Consider the following 6,000-nt stretch of genomic DNA (forward strand, 5'->3'; position numbering starts at 1 on the left):
CCATTCTGTGGTTTGGAAAATGTTAAATGTCATATGTACTGTGTATACCCAAGGAAGACAACCTTACATTTGATACCACCCACGTTTGAACCAAAAAAACGCTCTTCTTCCGTTACCACACAGTTCAATTTAAAAACATTTTGAATAATTGGCAGAGTGGAGACTCTATTCTTGAACGTACTGTTAAATACAAATCCCTTTCCCTTATCTTGCCTCTTGCAAGCCTAATTCCTTACTTTTGGCTTGAGTTAAGCCACGGTTTGCAGGGACATCCGAGCTAAGAAGAAGCAATGGTTTGAGACAGCCTTCTAAACAGGGCCAAACTGTGATTTGTAAGTCATTTAGAAGGAGGACTCAAGCCATGGCTGGACAAGTTGGCTATCAAAGTTAAAGCAGAGAATGATGTCCCTAACCACAGTTTAGAGGTCTAGGAAAATATGGCCATCAAATCATGGCCACACGTTGTATAGCCAGGTTGCACCATAATGATTGAAGATATTGTAAGAATATTGGTGGTATATAAGTCCAGACTGACGTAGAAAGTTATAGCCTCAACTTTTCTTTTTGTCTCAAGATGACACCAAAGTGAAAGCATGTCTCTCTCTCTCTCTTACCACCTTCAACTTTTTTTAAAATGCTGATGTCTGTCTCCTGAAACATTTTTTTTAAAACTGCAGCTTGAGAACCAGGCATTTAGTACCAGCTTGTGGTGACTTCAACCCCTGAAGAAACTAAAAAGAATATAAGACGACAGCCTATGTCAAAGCTCATATGCAAGTAAAGTGCGGGCCGTAGTACAATGGTGTCATACATTTTTTCCCCATACATTTAAGCATTACATTGTTTGAAAAGCTCTCTATTTGTAAACAAAAAAAAATATCCGTATTGATTTGCTATTGAATAAATCAGACGAGGCTAGCTATGGACCAGCAAGCAATGGTGTTAGGAAGCAAGTGTCCTTGTAATAATACAGCTTCAGTGTCAAATGTGGAAGGATGCTTATTGTCAGTGCCAACAGGAAGGCGGTGCACACTTTGCCAATGAAGCCTGAAGGATGCCGCTGCTTTAAAGAGTCCCTGGGACTTTTAAAGCAGTGGTATCTTTGTTCGGGCAGACATGGAACTTTGAAAAAAGTTGGGCTCCCTTCACAAACAGAACAGCAGAGAGATGCTGGGCTCTTGAGAGATACAAACCAATTCTTCTACCTAGACATTGTGGAAGCCTGCACAGTTCTAGCAAAGAGATCCCCTCTCAATTTCTGCTCCTCTTCTTAACAACTTTCAAGTCACACCTTCGGGACAGATGGGTTCCATTGTTATGGCTTCTTCCCCAAAAAACAGATTAACAGGTTTGTTTCTTGTCCTAAGCAACTGAATGATTGGTTTGGTTGGGCTTCACATGTTGCAAGAAACCAGCAATTTGCTCTTATCAACCATGGATCATAGCTTAAGGCTTTCTTCACTACTTGTCTGTACTCCACCCATTCTTAATAGCGTAGAAAGTGACCCTAGCATGAGCATTTACGCTCCTATTGTAGATAGCTCATTGACACAAAGTAGTGGGTTCCAAAGCCTAACACATTTATTCATCTTAAGACTATCCTTGGAGAAGTTTGGAATATTAAATGCTACTTTAATGTTGGTACAGCTAAGGATGATTCCAATCAAGGTCCCTACTTCTGAACGGAGGATAAGATGAATGCAGTGGAGATACAGTTAAAACAACAACAACAACAACAACGAGGATCTTAGGTGTAAGGAGGCAACAGCCTTAATGTATTGTGCAAATCCAGCCATGTATAGTGTGGATTCATGGTTTTGTATGATGAGTGAATCCAATCACGGAATAATCAATGTTTTTCACAAAACTACCTTTCTCAGGATTCTTTGGAAGAAGGTTTTGACCGTTGGAATCCAATGCAGCATGATTTATATTTGAGTGCAGATGTACCTAGTTAAACTGCTTCTGGTTTCTTTGCCTGAGAATACATAGAATTGTGTCAGTCAGAGAGTTCCTTCTTTGTTTCTAGCTGATGGGACAAAACACACACAACCAAATTTGATCTTCATTCTATACCACTCACTAGCATTGCACGCACAACGTTGGACCTGAATAGATTTACACGAGGTGAATGCCTATTTCAGGTTTCCATTTCTTTAAAAACAACAACAACAACAACAATTGTCACTTTTCTCTGACACTTACGTGATTCTGAACCACTTCAGGTACACCCTACTGGAAGATCATTAAGGATGGAAGTTAAATAAGCATTTAAGAAGGTTTAGAAAGAACTGGAAGCATTCAGATCAGCTTCTAGCGGGCTCTCCTTCCTTGCCCATTTAGGAGTTTAGGCGGGAGAGGATGAAAGAAAACAAGATGTATAACATTGGTATTTAACGCCTGAGAAACTATTAAGAATGTATAAAGGAATTTCTAATGTAGATTGGAAATGCAACTGCAAAGAAGGTACTTTTTATCATCAGGTTTGATGAATAAAGAACTTGAAAGAAAATTTGGAACTTTCTTATTCTATATGTTAACAGCGGCGAGAATCTTATATGTACAAAGATGGAAAGACACACTAATTTCCACAACGGAAGAGTGGAAGGTGATGGAATTAATGGAGATGGCAAAATGGACCGCTTTAATCAAAGAAAAGAATTTATCTGGTTCTTGGAAACTACTTCTGGACTTTTCGCTCAAAAATGAAAAATAAAATCAAAACTTTTAAAAGGCTTTGACAATTAGAATGAATTTGTTGTCATAGAAATGGCTTGAAATGTTGTGAACTGTAAAACAAAGGGTCGTGATTGTATTTTTTTTGTCGTATATGACTATTGTGAAAAAAGTTGGAAGTCACTATTTTTTTCTCCTTCTCTCTCTTTAGTTTTCTAACTTCTGTTTTATTTTATTTTTCTGTTTGTATTTTTTTTACCTTGTAATAAAACTAATTAAAATTAAGTAACAAACAAGAAGAAAATAAGATGTGTGAGAAAACAAAAAGTAATCTAACAACTTCATCCATCTGGCCTCTACCCTCACAGTCTTATTTGTTTCAGATACACCCAGATTATCAACAAAATGTGGCTCTTGGTTAAAATGTTCGCCCAGAAGATGCTACTTGGTGTAGATGAAATAGCACCAGGTTGTATCTCCTCTTAATCACTTGCATTTGATTCCCACTGAAATCTCTGGGGCTTAAACCACCCATCCTTAGACACATAAACCATAATTACACACCATTCAACGGAGACAATAAAACATTTAAAAAAGTGACCAAAATATAATAACATCCCCAACAGCAGCCTATACTCAGATAAGCAGGGATTACCACCAGACAAATGAACAGGCAGAAAACAATCGTCTAATCAAGGAACCACCATGGAGGACCCTTNATGAGGGAGGCATAAAATCAACAGGCATAACTTGAAATTGATATGCATGTCCAGGGATCCTATAGACCAGTGTTCCCCATGCCAGCTGGGGAACTCTGGGAGTTGAAATCCAAACCTCTTAAAGCTGCTAAGATTGAGAAACATTTCCCTAAACAATAAAATTGCCATTTTCAGTGAGAGAGAAAAAAGATTGATTGTGAACTTATTAAATATAAGCTCTTAATGCAAAGAAACAAGTTAGTGAGGACACCGAGAAGCGGAATCAATCTAGCTGTCAAGATCAAGGGGTATTTTGGATAGCTGCTTTATAGAAAAGGCTGATGTGCATAGATTTACAGTGACTGACCTGTGAGAGACTAACAAAAATAAAACAGTGGATTTATAAACCTTTGGCAACATGGTTTGGGAAGCACACTGTTTGGGATGATGTAATCTCAGCATCTCCTTTGGAAGCACCAGAATCTGTTATCGCCAGCGTATCAAATACTGCCTTTAAACTTGCCTTGAAAAATGTAAATGCTTTCTTTTTCTAAAAGCAGAAAGCAGTTCACAGAAGAAGAAAAAAAATGTTCTTTGGGAAAGTAATTGTTAAATAAACAGAGTCAAAGGTCTGATTCAGACATAATAAAACTGAGATTGGGGCATATAAACCCCATCTTTGTCCCTCCGTCTCCAGCTTTGTGGCTTACGACACCCATCTTTCCTTCTATAGTTTTATCCTAATCTTAGAATTACAGATTACTAGAACATCAAAACCAGAATATCAAACTGCCACCATATTCTGTTTGACAGACATAAATTATGACAGAAGCTTGTCTCTGCCTACTTCAAAGTAGTTGCCATATCTAATGGGATATACATCCAACTGCATAAAACTAGTTGTGCAAGCTAAACCAGTTTATTCTGGCTTAATAAACCACAACTGAAGTGCTCAGGGAAGGAAAGGGCAAGGGTAAAACACAAGGGCACAATGCTTGTTTGCAATTAAGTAAACAATGCTTTAGCGAACAAAGATTGTTTTGTCAAATCAGGCCCAAGCTTCACCCTGGGATTATAAATATTCTGCTTTTTAAATTTCATTTACTTTCATGTTTTTCTCTTTAAATCCTAGAAGATTTTATCTGGGCACCTGGTATGTGGCCTTAACACACCACATTTTTTTCTCTGGAGGCATTAATGCCACTACTCAGTGGTTATGTTTACATACCATGCTTAACTTGGTTAGTAAATTAACCCATGTGAGTGTGTTCTTAACAGAATAACAGAGTTGGAAGGGACCTTGGAGGTCCTGTAGTCCAACCCCCTGCTCAGGCAGGAAACCCTATACCATTTCAGACAAATTGTTGTCCAATCTCTTCTTCAAAACCTCCAGTGTTGGAGCATACACAACGTCTGGAGACAGGTTGTTCCACTGGTTAATTGTTCTCACTGTCAGGAAATTTCTCCTTAATTCTAGGTTGGTTTTCTCCTAGATTAGTTGCCATCCATTGCTTCTTGTCCTCCCTTCAGGTACTTTGGAGAATAGATTGACCCCCTCTTCTTTGTGGCAGCCCATCAAATATTGGAACATTTGCTATCATGTCACCCCTAGGCCTTCTCTTTGTTAGACTAGACATACCCAATTTCTGCAACTGTTCTTCCTATGTTTTAGCCTCCAGTTCCCTAATCATCTTTGTTGCTCTTCTCTATACTCTTTCTAGAGCCTTAACATCTTTTTTATATCGTGGTGACCAAAACTGGATGCAATGTACTTGATTTATTAAATGAAAAATTAACCTGGGTTTTCAACACATACTAAGCCACAAGAGAGACCTCAACATCCCAACCAAAAAAGCAAACCAAGTTTAAAACCAACCAAGCTTATCTTTCAGTGCAAATATACCTGTCTGACCTAAGCATTCTATGGCTAGAAGGTGGTCAGATGGTGGCCCACAGAGTTCTGTTGGGTCCTAGAAATGCTTTCAACACTTGGACTCTTAACTCTGTAATCAAAGTATTACATTTTTTACATGTGCCAGGAATGTCCTCAAGGTATGGTCAAAAAGGCAATATGATGGATGGGATGATGCAAAGAAAGCTCAGTTTACCAGCTTCGCTGAAGGGTGCAAAAGGTTTAAAGCAAGCAAACATAGCATTGCACTTCCAAATGCTCTTCTGGTTAGGATTTGATGAAGGTCCCTCCTAAATAACTAGAGGCCGTGTCCTAGTATTAGATTCCTGAACAGATAGAGACTTCCACTAGCTTTTTCATGGACATGAGATGGACAATGATGCTAAGTTCCTGCTCAACAAGACAGGTTCGGAAGGATCAGGAATGTAGGAGAACCTACATCTCTTATTGTTCAGTTATAATGCCTCAACAGGATTTAAGTTTCCTTTATTGCAACGGTTCTCAAATCATAAATCTGAGGATCTTTATTCATAGCACAGTGTAAGTATAGAAAGCCGTTGGTGTTCAGTCTGGCCTTTTTTTTTTTTGTGGTTGTTGTTGTTATTCTGTCTTGAGGCTGCAAAAAGACAAGATCAGAATTTTGCCTTAAATTCACAGTGGACAATTGCTGACACCCGGAATAGCCACCCATTTCCAGAAAGATGGATTATGTCC

Source organism: Protobothrops mucrosquamatus, unplaced genomic scaffold (assembly GCF_001527695.2).
Source record: "Protobothrops mucrosquamatus isolate PMUCROS unplaced genomic scaffold, P.Mucros_1.0 scaffold2680, whole genome shotgun sequence".
Lineage (NCBI taxonomy): Eukaryota > Metazoa > Chordata > Lepidosauria > Squamata > Viperidae > Protobothrops > Protobothrops mucrosquamatus.